This window comes from Pinus tabuliformis, chromosome 1_1 (assembly GCF_031772625.1).
Source record: "Pinus tabuliformis cultivar Carrire ecotype Pingquan chromosome 1_1, CPIR1, whole genome shotgun sequence".
In the NCBI taxonomy this organism is placed as follows: domain Eukaryota; kingdom Viridiplantae; phylum Streptophyta; class Pinopsida; order Pinales; family Pinaceae; genus Pinus; species Pinus tabuliformis.
In genome coordinates this window covers 642217169-642239789 of record NC_142297.1, presented here as the reverse complement: position 1 = coordinate 642239789, position 22621 = coordinate 642217169, and the positions used below count along the sequence as shown (strand labels likewise).

At 37.2% G+C, this 22621-nt stretch overlaps 1 protein-coding gene and 1 long non-coding RNA gene across 3 annotated transcripts in view; both read right to left on the bottom strand.

Moving 5' to 3' along the window:
* LOC149214981 (uncharacterized) overlaps nucleotides 1-22621 on the bottom strand; it is a 111951-nt gene that overhangs the window by 44879 nt on the left and 44451 nt on the right. The gene's annotated exons all lie outside the window — the stretch shown is intronic.
* Nucleotides 4959-7809, bottom strand: LOC149214982 (uncharacterized). 2 transcript variants are annotated; one of them, XR_016250972.1, is made up of 3 exons: nucleotides 7696-7788; nucleotides 5334-6884; nucleotides 4959-5209 (listed from the first exon to the last, which is right to left on the bottom strand). It is a non-coding gene; the product is annotated as an uncharacterized LOC149214982 (long non-coding RNA). The 2 variants fall into 2 exon arrangements; XR_016250971.1 differs by lacking the exon at nucleotides 5334-6884 and having other exon boundaries at nucleotides 7696-7809.

Sequence of the window (22621 nt, the reverse complement as noted above, 5' to 3'; positions counted from 1 at the left end):
AGTATTTTTTGATGATATACTAATCTACAACAAGTCTTGAAAGGATCATGTCCAACATGTTGACATGGTGCTCAAACTATTGGAGGAGAAACAATTATATGCAAAAATGTCCAAATGTTTCTTTGGAGTACAAAAGGTGGAATATCTAGGTCATATTGTATTGCATAAAGGTGTTAAGGTAGAGCCTAGCAAAATTAAAACCATTAAGGAATAGAAAATCCCCACATCCATAAAGCATCTACGAGGATTTCTCAAGTTGACAGGGTATTATCGCAAGTTTATTAAGAATTATGGGAGAATATCAACACCTCTAACAACACTATTGAAGAAAGATGCATTCTCATGGGCTCTAGAAGCAACGAAGGCTTTTGAACATCTTAAAGAGGCAATGTGCCAAGCACCAGTCTTAGCTACACTAGACTTCACAAAAACATTTATTGTGGAATGTGATGCCTCAGGAAATGAAATTGGTGTTGTTTTAATGCAAGAACAAAGACCCATTACTTTCAAAAGTTGTCCAATCAAAAGAAAGTATTTACACAAAGCTATTTATGAGAAGGAAATACTGACAATACTACATGCACTTAAGAAATGGCAACCCTACCTAATGGGAAGACACTTCAAGGTAAAAATAGATCATGATAGTCTTAAATACTTTTTGGAACAAAGATTATTTTTAGAAGAACAACAAAAATGGGTCACAAAGATGTTGGCTATGACTTTGAAATCATTTACAAAAAAGGGAAGCAAAATGTTGTGGCAGATGCACTCTCAAGAAAAGATGAGGATGTGGAAACATTTATTTGTGCCATTTTTATTATCCAACCAAATTGGATAAACAAAGCAAGGGATGAGTGGAAGAATGACGAGGAAGTTTGGTCACTCATTCAAAAGATACAACAAGATCCCAGTACATCTGATACATTTAGCTGGAAAAATGATTCATTATGGTACAAGGATTGATTATATCTATGTAAGAATTCCCAACTCAAACAAAAGATTCTTAGGGAATTTCAAACTTCTCCCTTAGGAGGGCACTTAGGATTTCTAAAAACCTACCACAGGGTTAAGAATAATTTTTTTTGAGATGGCCTTAAATCGGATATTCAAAAGTTTATGGCGGAATGTTTGGTTTGCAAACAAAATAAAGTTAAAGTTGAAACAATTAAAACCCCAGGACTATTACAACCCTTATCCATTCCAAGCCAACGTTGGGAGGAAGTTTCAATGGATTTTATCACAAGTTGACCCAAGTTCGAAGGAAAGAGTGTTATCATGTTGGTAGTTGAAAAACTTACCAAGTATGCACACTTTTGTGCATTATTTCATCCATTTAAAGCGAGTACATTTCCACTGCATTTATGGAAACAATTCAAAAGCTACATGGAAACCCAAAGATTATTGTAAGCGAAAGAGATCCCATTTTCAATGGAATTTTTTGGACAGAATTATTTTCTTATCTTGAGTCTCAATTAGCTCATAGCTCATCTTATCATCCTCAATCTGATGGACAAATTGAGATAGTAAACAAATGTTTGGAAGGATATCTTCATTGCTTTGTATCTGATAAACAAATACAATGGGTCAAATGGTTGCCTCTGGCTAAATGGTGGTACAACATTTCCTTCCATACTGCAACAAAAATGACTCCATTTATGGATATCATCCACCATCCATCACATCATATTTAAGAGAAAATTCTGAGGTTCAAGCTTGATGCAAACATAAGCAAACCTTTCTTGGAAGCGACTTATGATGGCATAAATACCATGGTTGAGAAAACTAAGGAAATTATTACACAAGATGCTTTAGCTCTTTTATTGATTTTAATTTTGTGGAGCATGTGAAGTACATCATTGTTACAAAGTGGAATGGCTTTTAACACTCCATTGCACACCTTCACACATCCTCTAAATCCAAAATTTTATGATAAAAAATTCATTGCTCAAAGCAATGGGAAGAGGAAGACCCAACATAAGAACGTGGCCAATGGAGTGAAAAAATTCTTTCAAAGGTTGTACTTCTTTACAAATTGATGCAAAGGAAGAATTTGCTTGTTTCGTTGCTCGCTTAGAAGATTTTGTAGACATCGGTTTTGGATGAAAGGAGGACAATGAACTCATTTAAATGGAGGACTTGTCAAGGGGCAAATGGTGTTTATTTGCAACGACTTGCCACTCGTATGCTATCACAAGTGGCAAGCTCTTTATCAATGGAACAGAATTGAGCTCCTATAGTTTCATTAATTCTATGAAGCACAAGAAGTTGGGATTGTAGAAAATTGAGGATCATGTATATGTGCATTCAAACCTACACCTTGTGTCTCATAAGGGTAAAGAATGTACAAGTGGACGGCCAGCAAGTCCCCAATAATTTGAGGATATTTCTTAAGGATCCAAAAACCCCAAGAACTCGGAGACACAAGTTACATCGGTTTTTCTACGGACAAATTCCTTACAACATAGAAAAAAACAAACCCAAACATTTGAGAATTGATATTTATTACTTGTACGATAGTAAATGAAACATAAAGTGCTTTCTTCTGGTTCATGCCCATTCCAGAATACATAACTTCTAATCACATCAATACTTGCTTCCTTGGCCTTGGCAGTCAAATCTGGCCACATCTATCATACCGTATAGCAAATCAGTGAAGCATATGTTGGACATTTAAAATGAGGCCCAATGCAAACTTTCCACGCTTTATTTAATGTTACATGACAAATCTATGGAAAACAGTGAATCAATAACAACAACCCAAACCCAATATGAGTTTTTATCAGTGTGAGACTCAGGGGTACTTCCCACACACTGTTCTTTTATGTATGCTCTCTCAGCTGCACGCTATAGCACAGTGTACCATTTGATCTATGGTACTATAAAACTTGAATGAGAAGGGCATGCCCTCTCTTCAGGGCATACAGAGGTGGGCTATGGAATTTTACTATTCAACCCTTCATAGAGTGGCTTTGTTGGATCCTATGAGGATGATTTAGAGAGTATCCCGGGTCAACAGGATAACTCTGAGCAAAAACGTAACCAACTAGATAGTGATACTGTTAAGATGTTACCCAGATTAGGTACGAGGCCACAAGATAATTTAGACTCCAGTACAGCCATGTTGGAACCATTGTTGGCTTTGTGTATGGCTGTTTTTAGTTATAGCCTATCAGGGTCTTCAATCTCGTATGCAAACTAAACTCATCCACCTCTAATTACCACCTTGAATAGAGATACAAGACCCCCAAGACAGACTATGCACTCCCCTTTATCAAAGACTGCATACATATTTAATATAGTTTTCATGAAACCACTAGCACATCATTGCCATTATCATCAATTATCGTTCTGCGGTTTAATATGTTCAGTGAGTTGTTAAAACTACAATTCCTTAAATATGTGATGCCATGTTGTACTGAAGCATATCAGTGAAATAATTTCACAATGGAGTCACCTCAGACTTGACAACTGCTGATATTTACATGACCAGTGTAACAACTGCCCTTCACAAATAACTTAATAAGTTAATGGAACAGTACATCATATATACATTAAATTAGTTGACTATATAGTGTATACACCATGAATCTGAAACTTAACACAGCACACTACAGGACTGATTCCTATTCATTGTTTACTCATCAGTATCACAGTATTTCATGTTATTACCATCAGAAAAAACAGGTAAATATACAAACTACCACCTTCAATAGAGTTACAAGACCGCCCAGACAAACTATGCACTCCCTTTATCAAAGACTATGCATACATATTTAATATAGTTTTCATGAAACCACTAGCACATTATTGCCATTATCATCAATTTTCGTCCTGCGGTTTAATATGCTCAGTGAGTCGTTAAAACTACAATTCCTTAAATATGTGATGCCATGTTGTACCGAAGCAAATCAGTGAAATAATTTCACAATGGAGTCACCTCAGACCTGAAAACTGCTGATATTTACATGAACAGAGTAACAACTGCCCTTCACAAATAACTTAATAAGTTAATGGAACAGTACTTCATATATACATTAAATTAGTTGACTATATAGTATATACACAATGAATCTGAAACTTAACAAAGCACACTACAGGACTGATTCCCATTCATTGTTTACTCAACAGTATCACAGTATTTCATGTTTTCTCCGTAATTTATGTTATGACCATCAAAAAGAACAGGGAAATACACAAACTCACAACTGATACACTCCTAGATTGACAACAGTATTAGCAGAACAATAATCAACCAAACATATACTGGACAAAACAAAAAAACCAGCAAAGGGAGTGTGGCAAGTACTCAATAAAAGGTGATACAATGATGAATCAGCAAGAGAGTTTACCTCAACTTTCTTAATCACTTGGTTGCAAATATTTAAGAAAAGCACACACTGTTGCTTCGTGTGATAACTACGCGCTTTCTAAATATTAACACCATATTTGTGGTTGCTTGATAACTTTTGCTTGGTGTCCTAATTTTCTCTACCAGTAGACAAACACGAGCTTTCTAAATCTTAACACCTGACCAATCAGACCCCTAATAATAACCACCTTCATAGCCCAATAAAATTATCCCAGACAAAAGTAGAACTTTTCAGAAATGTAAGATGATTATGCAATACACAAAATGATGAGTAGGAACACTGCGAGATGGGTAACAGTTCAATGCCAATTCAATCAACGTTCATGCAACCAAGGAAAACCAACTCACCTTTGCAGTATTGAATGCCACATTCTTGCAATGGGATATATGCTGACAGACCATGCAGGCAAGTCATATGTCAAATTATGAAGGGTGGCAGTTATATCAGATCTAAACATCCGTGTTTGACAGAAAAGCAACACATAGACCTAGTTTTCTTCTGTAAACATGTGCATGTAGCATCATCCAAGCAACGCTTTTCAATCATGCAAATTCAGACTCTTTGGTAGTGAGCAATGCCTCATCCCCATAAAATGAACTTCAAACAATATTCCAAGTTGAAAGAAATTTTCCTAATGTACACAATTTTTGTGTTATGCACCTCTCATAAGGCCAACTTACTAATACAAGCATGACAAATATTGAATATCTCTAGAGAAGGACCTAATGAGAAATCCTCAGGTTTTCCCGCAAGGCAGGGCATTGCTGCTAATCTCAATTGCCACAAGGATCTTCTTTCGAATGTTGTGGCTCTTCTTCCTCATCTCCATCCGTGGTTTCCTGTACAACAATTGTTAACCAAAATTTATAAGAAAAGGTCATACAAATTAAAAATCTTATACATACATTTAACCACCATCACATTTATAACAGAAAAAGATGAAAATTTAAGGATAAGAATTACAGTTCCTCAGTTTTCTGAATAATTGTTCAAGGCGCAGTTTCATGTTATTCTCTTTGCAAAATATTGTTTCCTGTGACTCAAATTGGGTAGCTTCTCGAAGGCTGTTGGAAATCTTTTCGAAGGTCAATGATACATGTTCAAGACACGGACAGAGTGTGGGCAGTACCGTTCCACAGTCTATTGTTTGATACCCATGGTAACAAGCCATAATGAAACTGGGTAGTTTCTTCATGTCCTCCATATACTGGGGAAGATCCTTCATTACCCCATATAAATTTTCCTTGGTTGATGTCCTCCATATTTTGGGGAAGATCTTTCATTACCCCATATAAATTTTCCTTGTACTTCAACCATAGCTGCGTCATCTCCAGCCAATTCCCCACTATGCTTTCTTTAATTCTTGACTTTATCCTGGTTTAATATTTGACAAATAGATGTGACAGATTTCTGAAACCCTTCAAACTCTAAACCCCATATAAATTTTCCTTGTACTTCAACCATAGGTGCGTCCTCTCCCGCCAATTTCCCATTATGCTTTCGTTAATTCCTGAATTTTCCCTGGTTTAATATTTGACAAACAGATGTAACAGGTTTGTGAGACCCTTCAAACTCCAAACATTTGCAGAAGCTTCAGTTTCTACACTTAATTCAGGAGTTGACTATTGAATACAGAGTGCTTAGTTTAGAGATTTCATGTGAAATCATCCATAAGTTCAAGCTCCGTTTAAATTAAGAAACTTGAGATTTTCACGCTCTCCAATCTGAGATGGGAATGATTCTAAATATACAAACAATGAAAACATTAAATAATTGAAGTCTAGAAATATAGCATATCTCTAGAGGCAAACCCTTGAATCATTATGTGAAGAACTCAAATGTAAATTGCCATATCACGAAGAACATTATCATGACTTCTTCGATGGCATGCCCTATTGACTTCCTAAGTCCCCCTATTTTTTATACTCTGAAACAAACCACGAGCTCCCTGAAGATTTCCATAAGCTCCCTGAAGATTTCCATAGTTGCATCCAATGGCCATGCCCATTAAATAGTTTCTCTTTTTGGCTCAAAGCAAGCCCTTGGGCAATCTATATTTGTACTAATTTGTCCACATCGAATCTGCGTTTCCCATAAGCATGGCAGAAGAGAAGAAGCAAATCTCGACGTTTGAAAGGGGCAAAGAACCATAACTCCATTTTAATCGCTGATACAGGTCTTGATCAACGGGAGCATGAGTGTGTGGAAAAGATGGATCTGAGGGTTTCATCAAAGGTAAAGAAATCTCCCATTCATCTACACATCTTTTGCCCTTCATGGCTGCGGATACTGCGTCTAATGCCAAAGGAAAACATTTATACTCGTCCGCAACGGAGTATTCCAACTCCATAGGAGCATGGTCCTCTTTGAAAGCTATTCTTGCAAACATCCACGCTTCTTATCCAGAGAGGGGCTGTATTTCAATGGACTTCTCAGTGTCAGATCCTTCCTCCGAGTAGGGAATGCGATCCTGATTTCACAACTCGGCCAATACCTCAAATAATTTCTTGTTTCCTGCAACAACAATCAAAGATTTTTAAAATCTTGAAAAACTGTGACCCAAATAGCATCATAGAGGACATTACTGCCCTTAAACTTGTTACAGACCATTTATAACAAAGATGCTATCACAATGCCAGCATGCCATTACACCATTTAAACGAACTCGGTCAACATCTGCAAGCCACGTCTTTCCCTAGGTTTGAGCATCTTTAATCACAGAACCTACGATCCCTAAGGTTGCGCAGCACTCTAGTCCCCTCACCCTGCCTAAAACAAAATTACTAACACAGAGGATATGGACGGATCTGGCATCTTCTCAGTCTGAACCAACCCATCAACATCAGCTGGTGCGACCAACCCATCAACATCAGCTGGTGCCCATATTGCCAACCCAACCCGTGCTCATGATGCCCATGAAATGTGAAGGCAAAAATAACAAGCACAACAGCTGCCAAGGAACCCACCTAAAACAAATATGCTAAAAAAAAGAGATGGGATGGATGGATCTGGCCTATTCTCTACTGGAACCGACCCAGGATCGTGTGCCCTAATCATGCATTCTATACGCTGGACAGAGGATCGAAAAACTTGGTTTCCTCAAATGACCATCCACCGCCAAAACACAATCAAATATTCAGAGAAAAATAAAAGGGAAAGACTTACACCTCACAGCACTGTGAAAGGCCTCACTTATAGATCACGCTATAAACATTTTGTAACTGCTATAAATCGTTCCTTCCATTTCAGAAAGGGCCATTGATCTGATCTGACAAACATGGGAATGGAAAGAAAGATCAGGTCTGTAGGGTTTGTAAAATCTTACCTGAAATTCCGCACCTGGGAGTCCATCGAGAGGTCCATTTCGATTGTATCTGTTTGCGCACTTGACAATCTCATCTGATACAAAACCAGAACGACGAGTGGGATCTAACTTTCTAAGTTGTTAATTTATTTAATTTTTATTTTGAAAATTAAAAAATATTTATTATGAAATTAAAAAATAATTGTTATGTTAATTTATTTTGAAATTAAAAAATACTTTGAAAACAAACAATCAGACCTATAATCTCTAGGATTTTCTAAATCGCTGTAATGATTAGATATTTAATATCTACATTTTTGAAATATAAAAAGTAATTTAGGATAGTTTGGAAATAATTAATGAAGAGGTTTAAAAGTGATTTAGGATAGTTTGGAAATAATTAATGAAGAGGTTTAGTTCAATTCATGATATTTAATTTAGTAGGTATAAGGGAATGTTATTTGAAGTATGAAGAATTTACATAAAACTTTAAAATTATGGAAGATTGATTTTTTATATAATTAAATTACGTGGGAAAAGAAAATTTGAAGTTTGTTATATGATTAGATTGTTTCACATTTTATGAAGCTAAGCATTAATTTATATGTGGTAAAAGTATTTAATAGAGGTTGAGAGATATATATTCATAGTCAAAACAAAGTGAAGCCAATAACATTTAGGGTTTTTATTGGAGCTCTTACAATGTTATAATGAAAGGCTTAATGGCTCACTCAAAATGAGGTGTAATGGTGATATATAAAAGGAATCTTTTAATGCCCATTAGATTAAGAAGAAATCGAGGCCCATGATTATGTCCCAAGACATTTGTGGGTCGGTGATATAGTTTAAATAGACATTGGTAATCATTGATTTAGATGGGATCAATAACCCATAGTGCACAAGAAGCTCATCACATGAACAATTTGCCAACAATGATGACTTATTGTCTTTGCTTAGTATGCCATTTTCTAAGGCATATCCTTTAGAAAGCATTGTTGTGACCACGTATATTGCCTGGCCAACATAAAATTGTTCACCTACAATATGGTGCCATGTTAGTCACTTGAAACATCTTAAGGACATCAAATTGATCAACAATAACACTAATATTAATAATCTAACACCTAATAACATTAGATAACATTATATAGGTGAATAACTTAAGATAATTAATTTTAACTATAACTTTCTAGTCCATCTCCTTGAAAGAGAACATGAGAAACATCTTCTAGAAAAGAAAAGAAAAGAAAAAGAAAGAAAAAGAAAAAGTGAGTTGAATCTACATATATAAATGCATAGATGGCAATGAATGAATGACAAAAAAAAGTTGGTAAACCCCAAATTAAGTATTTTCCTATGGCAACTAGCAAAATGAAGTTATTTTTTTATACCAATTAACATTAAACTTTAAGCATCACGTGATTGTGACATGGTCTCAAGCTCAATTAAATAGCCATGAGTGTTTATACATTCATTTTGCCCACATTGCTTACCACCACATTAGGAAATGGCATCTTAACCTTTGTGAGCATAACTTCATAGTGATTAGCCCTTCTTAAATCGACCTAAATCTAGTGATTAGAATATTGATAATGTTATTCATTAAGAATATAAAGTCAAATGCATGTAACAAAAAACCATTTTATTCTAAGAAAAATTCATAACTTCTATTCAATGGGAGAATGGAAATTCCATTTTATAGGTGCTAAAAGGCACATCTAACCAAGACCTAAAAGTAACAAGAAAAATTAAAAACCCTACATTTGTGTTTCAGAGTAATACCCATAAATACATATTAACATTTTTAAATATACATATAGAAAAGTCAAGTGGGTGTAGCTTGGGTGGTAGGGAAGATTCGCTCTTATCCTCCTCACCCGAGTTCTAGTCCCACAGATATTGACATACAAACTCCTTAGGAGTAATTTCTACATAAAAGATAACTAACTCAACTAGACACAGATGGGTTTTCCATAGAAATAATTGTTATCGATCTTCAATACAGTGAACCACACTATTAAAAAAAAGCATGCATATAGAAAAACCCAAAAAGATACATGGCATAAAAACACCACTATAAGGTCTTGAACATATCATAAAGAAAGCACTACAAAAACCATAAAGAACCACCTCAAAAACAACAAATTATAGGACTTTAAGTCCAAAATCTTGAAAATAAATATATAGATATGGAGGTGACTCCATCATGTAAATCCTCTAGGACCAAAGAGCCCATAGCAATATTTTGATCCTTTTTTATGACCTAACAACTTCTTGGTACGATTCCTAGAATACATGAATGAAGGATATATAATCAAATATTGTGGCCACTTCTTATAAAAGATCTCCTACCAACCTAAGCTAGATATCTTACATTGAGCTAGTATCACTCTTCCAATTAATAGCTAAAAGTTAGTTGCCATAAATGTATAAAACCCCCACAGTTGATAAATTGGCTTTAGATCTGAAACCACTTTGATCGAAGGAACCCAAGTGGTGTTGATGCTAACCGGTGAGCAACAACATATTCCTTTTCCCACAAGGCCTGCTTTCGTAGATAAGGAGAGTGTGTTGGCCGCACCAAACCAAGCGGAATGTGGTACAATTACTCCTATTCAACACCTTCCAACATGTCAACGAACACTCACTCGTTGGAAGTAGCGACTTATTGTCGGACACCATCTAATGTTCACTCGGCAGGTGGTAATCTTTCATTAAGCACTATGGACCCAAGGAACCATCAGATATGGTTGAAAGAATTGGTTCAAAGTCCCATATGAGAAAAGATACAAAAATAAGCTACTTTATGTTCTGTAACATATAGATCATACTCGGGTCAAAATCGGTCCTATGAGACAAAATTATATGAAGGTTTTTCAAAAAGGAAGTCAATATATTGGGAAACAGAGGCATACTAGATAGTCATCAAAATATTGAAATTTATGTACCCGGAATGTGTAAGTCTTTGATCTGATGAGAGATGTTGTCCACCGTTAACTGTATCCTCCAGGTGCCTTGTGGAATGGATAGGCCCATTTTTGATAGAGCATCTGCCTTCCCATTTTTGTCCCTAGTGATGTGAGCAATTGTGTAGTCCCTCCTGCAGCTCCATAAATCCTATATCTTGTTCAGCCAACCGGAAAGATTGATGTTTTTTATGGTATGTTTTGACAGTACATGATCGATGATGACTTTCGAATCTCCAAATATTTGAATCTTTTGTATGTCAAGAAAGTCAGAAAGATAAAGGAGACTAGCGAGGGCCATAGCTTCTGCTTTGTTGTTGGATCCGGCACCTCCATTCCAATAAATCTCATAAGCTTGACCAGCTTCTGGAATGATGAATACTCCGCAGGCGCATGTACCATGTTGAGCAGCTCTGTCGAAATATGCACGAGGAATATTTGAGGTTCCAGAATCTGTGGACAACTTCCTTTTCTGACTTTGGATTGGTGAGGCATTCCAAGCGCATTATATAGGCAAAGGATAGATTCAAAAACCATTCAAAGTGATTTCTTTTGGATTTGAAGATCAACCCGTTTTGCCATTTCCATATGGTCTAGATAGTTATAAATGGAATGGTCCTCCAATCAATGATCATGTTACTCCATCCTTTGAACGCCTCAGAAATGGAAGGGTAAGAGGTGTTGGTATAGCCAAAGTGTGCAGCAAGATTCCTCCATATCATCTGTGATTGAGGGCAAAGGAGAAAGATATGTAAGTTGTTCTCAACATTAGATCTACATAGAGGGCATATGGCGGGCCTGCACCAATTACGTTTTTGTAGATTATCCCATGTGAGGTTCCTGTTGTAAAAAACCAACCATGCAAATAAAATGATTTTTAAGGGGCAGCCCGTTTTCCAAATAGATGCTGGAAAGATGTTGTCCTTTTGTTCATATTCTGAGTTTTGTAACTGAAGGTATATATGTTTGACAAAAACAGACGAAGAGCCACCATGACCCTTCCAGATGAGGTAATCCATATTCGCTGAGCAAAATATACCATGTGCCCGTAACGATGTAATGATAGAGTTCCACTGTCTTCCCAGTTCACTGCTTAGAAGCAATTCTGTAGCTGATTTCCAAATAGGAATTGCACCTTCCAATTTTCGAATGGCTTTGGCCCAGTGGAAAATGCCTCTGCTATGTAAAGCTTTTAATAGCTGCGAAGATATATGGATCTTTCCACTCGGACGTGCAAATTCATTCAAACCAATGATAATTTTTGTACCAGACTGGAATTTCCAGATCATATTCCTTCTGAAGAATGGCTCTATTTTTTGGAACCCTCTCCATATAGCTGAACCGTGAGTTGTTCCAGTGATGCGCTGTCTATACCAATAAGTCATATCTTGATTATCCATGTATTTTTCTCTAATGGCCCTGTTAGCTCTTGAAATTTCACCTCAGGCTGAGAAAGGTAAACCTCAAGGCAACATCAAACCATTTAGCCTCGTAGCTAGCCCTACGGGGCAGGAGAAGGCTCTCTCCGGTCTATCTCTTAAAATCTTCAATAGATGAGATGACCAATAAGGTAACACTGATATTAGGCTAGTAAACTGATCAAAGAGTTTGATTTGGGGTTTTTTGGGTTTTTGGGTTTTTTGGTGGCAAATTGAGGAGAGGGCAATTTTGGGTGCGAGGATTGGACACAGTTTCTGCAGGGGGTTCCTTGGGGCGAGGTAGGAAACAGTGTTTATGCCTTTGATTGAGGTGGATGGTCAGGAATGAAAGGTGAAGAGCTAAAGAGAGCAAACAATAACTTTGAATTCTCTTTAGACAGTAGAAAACATTGAAATTAAACAAACTTAAAAGCAGAGCATGGCAAGCATGAATTATTACTTTAACACTTCATTTGTTTAATGTGCAGAAGTAAAAGAAAGGAAATGAGTCACATAACAAGCTTACAAGTACATTGAGAAACACACCATCAACACATGAGTCCACAAGAATCCCAAAGAGGACTGCAAAACCCTGGTCTTCCTTAGCCAAAAATTGCAGAGATACAGTGAATAATACAATGATAGCTTCTCCCTCAAGAGTCCAACCATGAAAATGAGCAAGAAAGTACATAATATAGATGATCTAACCTCTTTCCCTGCCTCCATGGGTCGAGCTCACTATCCTAGGAGTTGTTTCAACCACTTCTAAACTAAGCACTACAAACTAGGCAGTCAAAACAACTTGCCTCTATAAGCTAGGAAACCAATTCATTCATTTAATATTTACCCTTTTCATGAATGAATCTTCTAGAAGTGTTACATAAGAGTAAAAGTGTCTTAAAATTACAATAATTACATCAAAGAGAATCATAATTCACCCCAAAAATTCAAACTGAGTCAAACTGCGTTTTTCTGAGCTGTACAGTGCATTTTGGAAAAATCTGCCTGACGGGTCGCGTGCCTTTGGAGCCATCTTTGGGGCACCTGTAGGTGGCAAAATTGAGCAAAAGTAGGCTTGTTGGAAATTTCTGTGAGTCTAATTTCCAACCCAACTGGAATTTCTCAATTTGGAGTTCATTTGCCTTGTCAAAAATCAAATCTCCCAAGACTGCTTTCTGCAATTCAAAAAAGTGGCAGAAAGTCAATTTTTACTAGTTTTTTGACTTTCTGGAGGCCCAAAACTTCACCAAATCTCAAGTCCATCCATGAGCATGTGTAACTTTGCATGAAAAATCTGGAAATGCTGAGTTTTTGTCAAAAGGAGTTGCCATGATGAAGGGTCGCGCGGGGGGTGAGACCCGTTAATGGGAAAAACCTGCAAATTGCCTGAAAATGCCAAAATTCACCCAAAATTCTCAAAAATTTTTGGGATTTGTGCTGTGGCTAGGCTATTTAGTGCCTTGATCCTTGAGTGAAGCCTCAGCCAAGATACGGAGGGGATTGGGCCTCTTTCTCCGTTTTAGTGCCTCGGTCAACCGCCTTTGAAACATCTTCATCTTTGCCTTGCACACATGCATTCTTTCCCAGTAATGGTTCTTCATGTTCCTCAGCAATTTCTTCTCTTGGTTGGCCTTAGCCAACAGCCTCTCCAAGTGTGCATTTACCTGGATGAGCATGGACTCTCGGTCAGCGGGCAATGGATCACCGGGTCTTCTTTGGTTCAAGATTCGGTCACTACGAATCCTCCACAGCTCATCAAGTGCTTTCTCATCCTCCAACTGTTTGTTCTGCTGCTCCATGTATGAGATTGTCCATTGTGCACCTTCTAGTCTCTTTTGCAATACCTCATTTTCAGCTCTAAGGTGCTGAATGACCTCCTTTGCCTCTTGGCTTGGAGAAATGGCCTCAAGATCAACAAGCTCAATATCTGGAACTCCTGATGGCCCCTCATCAATCTTGGGTTGCTTGCCCCTCTGTGCTGCATGTGCTGCTGAAGAGAGCGAGGCCCCTTCCACCTGATGTGGAGATAACACTCGCTGAGCTGATGATGAAGGCGAGACCCCTTCCACCTGCTATGGAGATAGTACTCGCCGAGCTGCTGCAAATAAGGCCCTCGGGCCTTTCTGATAGGTAACCAGAGGTGAGGAGCTGACATGTCTAGTGACAGGGATGTCATGTTGCTGGGATGGTCCTCCCTCCTCGTGAACAACCTCAGGATGTGGCAAGGGTGGTGCTGTGAAAAACTCACGAGAGATGAACTCCTCCCATGAGATGCCCTGCTGAGCCAACTGATGAAATACTACTAGCTGAATCAAACCATAATGGTACAGGCTCCTATACTGCTGTGCCGGGCTCTTCCTCTGCAACATGGGCACCATCCTCTGAATGTTTTGATAGAAGAAAACAGGGATGTTCATCATCCTCACTCGGGTGATGTGCATCAAGAGGCGAATATGGTATGAATATACCTGTGAAAATCTGCCCTCACAGGTAAAATAGTGCATGATGAGCCTCATCATGGGAGCATACTCGCTCCTGAGAAACCTGAATGGAAACACACCTGCCAAATGTCTCATGAATGGTGGCCAGACAAAAGGCTCAAAGTGAACATTATCCAGCACCTTGCGCTTATTCCACACCTCCCCAACATTAGGTATCCCTGTGGCATGTGAGATCACCTCGGGTGTCAATGTAAAGTTCACCCCTGCAAGGTTGACATGTCCATCATGCAAGTGTAAAACAAATAGGCGAGCCAACTCTCTGTGGAACTGAATCCGAGAGATCCTCTCACAAAACTCATAGCAAGACATATACTGGAAACATGTGACTGCCATAGGACAGGCTTGTAATTCTGCTAAAGAGGTGGGCTCCTCTCGCTTATGATGTCCACCCTTACCACCCTTATGAGGCCTCCTCTGTACCTCAATCTCTGAAGCTGATGACTGGTCATCACTTTGCTCATAGGTTTCGGTTTCTGACATTGTTTAAAGAGCAAAGTGGACAAACTGTGCTGCTGTTTCTGCCTGTAAAAAGCTGATTTATATGTTGTTTCAAGGGGACAAGGAACATGAGGGAAATGTTAGGGGAGGGACATTTTTACAAGGAAAATGGGAATACATGTATATAACAGGGAATTTAGGGAAAAAACACTGCAAACATCACTGCACATGCATCATCAAATTCATGTGTTTACATGGGTATTATGAGGGGTAGGGTTTAGGGCTTGATTTTTTATTTTTTTAGGGAAAAGGGGTAGGGTTTATTTTCTTTACAAATTTAAAAGGGAAATTTATATGGACATACAGGGAAAATGAAATGGGAATGAGGAAAAATGAATACAAGGGAAAAAACCATTGAAACAGCAACAAACCCTAGCAAATTTGTACAAATTTACATACAGCCATATGGAGCGTTCTCTTGCACAATTTGATCATTAAAAACACAATCATGATGACCTTCAAACATAACCAGCAGTCATTTCCAAGTTTGGAGGACCTACCTCAAGCAATTTGATGATTTGGCGGGTGCTTGAACAAATTTGCAAAGGGTTTGGAAGGGAGGTCGCTGACGGGTCGCGCGCCTCACCCAACGAGTCGCGCGGGCTTGACGGGTCACGCGCCTCACCCAACGGGTCGCACGGGCCTGACGGGTCGCGCCAGTTATAAAAATACACTGCAGGAACCCTTCTGACGGGTCGCGCTCCTCTGACGGGTCGCGCGCCTGGCCTGACGGGTCGCGCGCCTGTCAATCGCCCGAATTCGCTCAACTTTCACTCCTTTCACTCAATCACTCGCCCAACTCTCTTGCAACTGTCTTGGATGCACAATGAGAGTAAAAGGAGGGAGATTTGGTCTTTATAGGTTTCATTTGAATAAATTTCATGCTCAAACCCACTTTCTAATGTTTCTCTTTGACACTTTATAAAACTGACTTTTTGGTTTCCTTTGTCCTGAAATTGACTCATTTAGTGCTTTGGCTTGATTCTTTTTGCAGGGAGATCATCTGAGGGATCTTGGCAAGGGGACCAGGGTTGCATACTGTCCACTGAAGTCTTTTGAAATTTCATCACTTTTTACAAAAATTTGAAAAATGACCTTGGCTTTAAAAAACAGAGTTTTTAAATCCAAGGTGAAAATTAACTATACAAGATAAAAAAATTCGAAGAAACATCTTTACAAACATCCCTCTGGCTTGATGAACACTTATTGACCTTTAGAAACATGACCTTGTAGACATACTTGACCAAAACCCTAGACCTAGGAATTTGACCTCAAGACAAGCTTGAAAGAGCTTAATGACTGAAATGACCTGATCCAGCGATGCCAAGAGGGGTATAAACACACCAGCTCCTCCATCAGGGTTATGGCATGCCTAATGGGATGCAAAAATTGACACTGATGAGACACCTACTTATGCAAATGCAAAGAGTTTTGATCGCTGATGGAGGGCTCAAGACCGACTCTAACAGGCCCTACTCCAAATAGACTCCCATAATTGCTTTCCACATAGATTTACAGAGTAGGGCTCTTCTGAATTTATTTAGATCTAATATACCCCATCCTCCCATATTTTTGGGCCGAGCCAGCATCGAGAGTTTTTCCAAGTGATATTTTTTTTGTTCCTTATGACCACCCCATATGAAATTGGCAATCATCCTGTTTAGACTATTGATAATGGATGTTGGGATATATTAGAGATGTGCCCAATATACCATGATTTGCACTAGCACTGTTTGTGCCAGAATCGTGTGCCCACCTAAAGATAAGCATTTGAATTCCCATGCAACAATTTTCTTGTAAAAGCGATCAGGTATCCAAGACCAATCAACCACATGATAACCCACAGATTTCAAATTGTAACCCAAGTATTTTAACCCATTCCAGATTGGAACTGCTTTGATATTAAATAGATGAGATAGGAAAGAGATAAGGTCCCCATTAACATTTTCAACATGAAAAGATGATTTTATTTCATTAATGTATATGCCGGTGGCATTTTGAAATCTCCCCAAGATTTCATGTAGACATATCCAAGTTGATTTACACAACATTGCTGATAAAATTATATCGTCTACAAAAAAATTATGAGATATGTAGATGCCCCTACATATGGGGAGAGGCTTACATTGTTCTTGGAGGATCGCCCTTTTTATGTGTAGACTCAGAGAGTCCATCACCAGAATGAAAAGGAGTGGAGACAATGAGCAACCCTGCCTTAATCCCCTGGCCGCTTTGAAAAAAGGAGTAGGGACTCCATTAATGAGGACTACATAATTTACATCGACCACACAAGCCATAATCCATCTGGAGCATCTGACATCAAGGCCAATCTTAGCCAGAAGGCAACAAATATATCCCCAGTCCACAAAATCGTATGCCTTTTTTAGGTCAATCTTTAGTAAAGCAGCTTCTAGATTCCTACAATGCATTGAATGTAGGCATTCTTGGGTGAGGCCCACCACGTCCATAATATTTCTTTCCTTTAGAAATTTGTGTTGCTCAAGGGGCAAATGCAAAGATAAGATGTTCCTCATTCAAATAGCGATGAATTTTGAAATGATTTTATATAGGACGTTGCATAATGACATAGGCCTGAAGTCAGAAAAAGAGGAGGAGAGCTTCTTCTTTGGGATCAATGCTATATAAGTTGAAGATATAACTTTGTTGATATAGCCGCAAGTTCTGGATTCCTCCACCATTTTTAGAATATCAGTCTTAAATAAGTCGAAAAAATGAATGAAGAAATCGATGGTCCACCTGTCGGGCCCTGGAGATTTGTCTTTCTGAAATGATTTCATTGTAGCCAATAATTCTTCTTCTGTAACCTCATAATATAGGGCAATATTTTGTTCTTTGTCAAACATAGTGGGATATGGGTCAATGCCCCAAAGAATGTCCTCTATGTCGCTACCGATGTTCCTGTTGTAAGCCCTTTTGAAGTTTACCTTATAAAAAAATTGAAAAGAAGGAATTATTTTTTCTTCAAAGATAGTTTCCTACCAACCAAGTCCCCTAATACATGAAGCAAGATAAATCCCTAAGTGCTTTTAATTTCTTTTTCCCAAACCATGTCATCAAATATTCTTCAACAATGTCCCCATTTCATACATTTTGAAGACATGCGAATGATTCAACATCCTTTAATAGTTTTTGAAACTATGGACAATTAATTAATAATTGGATAATATCTTATTTTGTTGACGTATACAACATATTAATAACTAGACCTTGTTTATGTATTCTCTTGAAAACAACCTAAGTTAGGAACTCATCTTTTGGGGCCAACCACTTGAAATTTTGTTCTTATTTCGTTTCTATAATTTCCATAGTTAATCCTACCACCAAACAAGCTCTTATGGATCATAAATGAAATTTGCTTTATTACCCAATCACATTAAATATTCACTCCAAACTTTATTATAATCTCATGCTAAAGAGTCATTTTCCTCCTTTAAATGAACATAAACCCTTAGAAGACTAGCCTGAGCCATCTATAAATGTACACCAAGCCTTCCCAATCCCAAGAACCATGCCTATAACCATCTTTGAGACCAACGGTCAATGGAAATAGGATCACATACATCATGAAGAGAAAAGAAATTTATGTCATGTAGATCAATAATCTTATCTTCTAGTAGCTCCATATTTACACCACAACTGATGATAGTATCAATACCTAGTTTGACATGTTCCCTATTACCAACTTTCCAAGCCAAATGTTAGCATATAAGAGGAAAAGCCAAAACAAGGGACTTCTATTGATTGGAAACATTTTTAGTGTTTTTCCATGGACTCTTGATTTAGTCTGTGATAGCCATTAGCTTTATGTATTTTTAATCAATGGTTATCCTCCAAAAACTATCCCTTGAAAATACCCTCCATAAATCATTAGTTACAACACATGTACCAAATAGAATGGATGTTCTTCAACACCGAACCCCCCTCCGAACCCCCCTCCTCTTTTGACTTGGCTATATACTATAATTTGAGTAATGGAGTTTTCCCTTCCTCCTTACACCCAAACTATATAAATCTAATACATAACCTCCTAACTCTTTATAAAATCCATTTTGAAATATCAACCAAAAATAGTTAGAAGACAAGAATTGCTTCAAAAATCAACTTTATTAGAGTTAGTCGACCTCTAATAGAGAATCAACTATAACACCAATGATTTATCTTAAATTTCGTTTTCCTTGGCATTGAAGCCCAATCTCTCTTTTGACAGTCGTTTGGCTTCAAAAGACAACCCAAATACTTTAAAAACCTCATTAAATTTAATAATCTTAAAGGGAAAAATCATGATCAACCTTTGAACATTCTTGACACCCATCCCATTAAAATAATTTGATGCTTTTTGAAAGCTCAACTCCATACTAGTAGCCATACAATACAAATCCAAGGTTTCCTACAACTTACTAACTTGCCTCATACTCCCATTTGTAAAAAGTTCAACATCATCCACAAAAAGTAGATGAGTTAAAATAGAGTACCACCAATTATGACCCCTTTTATGGACCCTACCCCGGATTTTCTTCTTTAATAGACCTACTCAAACCTTATACAACTAATGAAAAACAAAAGTTAAAGTAACAGGGGACATCTCTATCATGGATCTCTAATAAGTCTAAAGAAATTTGAAGCAAATCTATTTATGAGAACTACAAAGAATATAGATTAAATACAACTCATAATAAAATGTATCATTGAAGAACTAAACCTCACATGAAAAAGCATCAACTTAAGTTAAATCCAACTCACTCTATCATAAGCCTTGGTGAGATATAACTTGAAAACCATAGATGGAAGAATTTTTTTATTTTTTATTTTATTGAATGAAGACCCACTTAGGCCAACCATGTGGCTTCACAAATACCTCTACCAACAAGGAATCCAAATTAATCATATGAGATGACATAAGAGAAAATGTTCTTAACCCTTTACAACAAATCTTGTAGCATCTTTGTTGATCACTCCCAACCTCACAATGGGTATCCATGAATAGTGATTCTAAATTTCATCCTCAAAAGTGACTTCCTCATAATACCAACAAAGAGAATCTCATCAAAAGGACCATAATATAAGCAAAAAAAAAACACAATGTAAAATTTAAAAATAAAATAAAAAATTGCAAGGATGTCAAATCCTTGAAACCCTTGGATAAACCTCCTATGGTATCCTACCAATCTCATAAAGGATATTACTTTTGATGCATTTTGAGGGATAGGCATGATTGCCTTGATCTTCCCAAGTTTGTTGCCACTCCTTTTCAACTGAAATAACCCAAATAGTACACTCATGATTGAAAAAAATCATATTTACTAACTTGGTATAAAGGAGGTGCTCCCATAGCACCTATAATGCCATCTTGAGGAGCTCTTCAAGCTCCTTCTTGGTCCTTGAATACACTAAGATGTCATTAATAAACACCAATACAAACTTATCTAAATACTCATTGATGATACTATTCATCGAGAACATAAAGGTAGCTAGTGCATTTCTAGGTCCAAATGGCAACACTACAAACTCATAGTGCCCATACCTAGTCCTAAATGCAATTTTATAGATATCCTCATCCTTGATCCTAAATTGGTGATATTCATACCTCAAGTCTACTTCTAAAAATATCATGGCTCCTCTTATTTGATCAAAGAGGTCAATATTTCTAGTAAACTGATACTTGTTCTTGATAGTCATCTTGTTTAATTATCTACAATCAATGCATAATCTGAAGGTTTCATCTTTCTTTTAACAAATAAAGTTGTTGCTCTCCATGGAGACGTAGTGGGCTAGATGTTTCCCTTGTCCAACATTTCCTTTAATTGTATCCTCAATTCCACCAACTCAATTGTGCTCATTCTAAAAGGTTCCATAGACATAGGTACTGCTCATGGTGTAAGTTATATTGAAAATTTGATCTCTTTTGGGAGCTAGTCTCAGTATTTCCTTAGGAAATACATCTATGTACTTTGTAGCACTCGAAGATTTTCAATTTTCAGCTTGTTATCTTTAGTTGAGTTTACTCTTTAGCTTATCAGTCTTAAATTTTTCTAGCAAATGTCTTAATTCAACCTTAGTCACACCACTCGTTGCATATTGGGAAGCTTTAGAAAAAGTAATTCCCTTACCAAATTTGGCTTAAATTCAATAATACCTCCTGCAAAGGTCGTTGGTCTTTGTAAAGGTTAGTTGTGATACATCTCCAAATCCTATCAAATTAATATATTCATCAAAAATGCCTCTCAAAAAGATAGTCCTCATAGTATCTTGATCAAGTTTGTTTCGCTTTGACCTTTGGAAGTTGTACACAAACCTTTCAAGATAGTCTTCCAAAATCTCTTCTTCTTTTTTTATCATATTAAAAATCTATTCTCTCAAATCCATGGCCTTATAATATTCTCGATATTTTTTAAGAAAAGGTATATGCATCCCATCCCATGTTTGAATTGTATTTCCTCCCAAACCCATAAATCAGCGCAAGGTTGAATCTTTGAGTAGTCATAGCTACGACATAATATGTCAAAATCACAAAAAAAGCATCAGGATCTTCATTAATCACACTGTGAAAATGATGCAAGACTAATGGAGGAATATTCCAAATGTGTATTGTTGTGGTAGAGTCCACATTTGGGAAACCAAAAGTTTCTTACTCTTCTTCATTTGTACGTGCCTTGCCTTCTCCATTTACATACACTTCACCTTCACCTTTTGCCATATTTTTTCCTTCGAAAAGGCTATATTCAGTCTTTATGTGTGGAAATGTTGGGTCTCTAAGAAGATTGTAATCCAGTTCTGGTTTTGATTGTTGATTTGGTTCACTTGTCGATGTTTCTTCCATTGTAGGATCGACTAAAAATACTATTAGTTATGTGTTTCCACTTTTTGTAGATCTTTGGTTTCTTGAGTTGCCTACTACATGCCTTAAATTTGTCACTAGAGTCCTACATGTTGGTCCTCTTCTTATAAATTTCCTACCAACAAGTTGGTACTTAAAGGGGTATTTTTATTTGGAGTAACTACTCTACTTTTTCTTTTAAATATACATCTTTTATCTCTATCCCTATTCATACAACACTAGCATATCTTTAGAATCAAGGAGAAAGAAAACTCATTAAAGTGAATGTGTGGGGCTATTACACTTCATGAAATTATGGAGTGAGGGTGTCTTTGTGTCTTACCATTAACTATCTCACTAGGTCTAGAATGCTAGTATATTAAAAAAAAAATCGCACACAACAAACTCTGAAATTTAAAATATGTAGGAAAAATGAGCCATGAATGTGCTAATCCCTTTTAGCATCTCCTTGGAAACAACACCAAAAATGTCGGTCAATTTAATTAGATTAAATCCTAGACATTAAATTGTCAATCCAGGTGTGTAAACTTGTGAGATACTAACACCATATGTGCATGGTTTGGGACATGAAATAGATTGTTTAATTTATAAGGAAAAAGATTGAAATTATGACAAACTATTTCAACATAAGCGAACAACAATGTAAACTTTGAAACGGGAACTATAAACTCAAAACGGGAACTCTGGCCAAAAAACCCCAAAAAAACA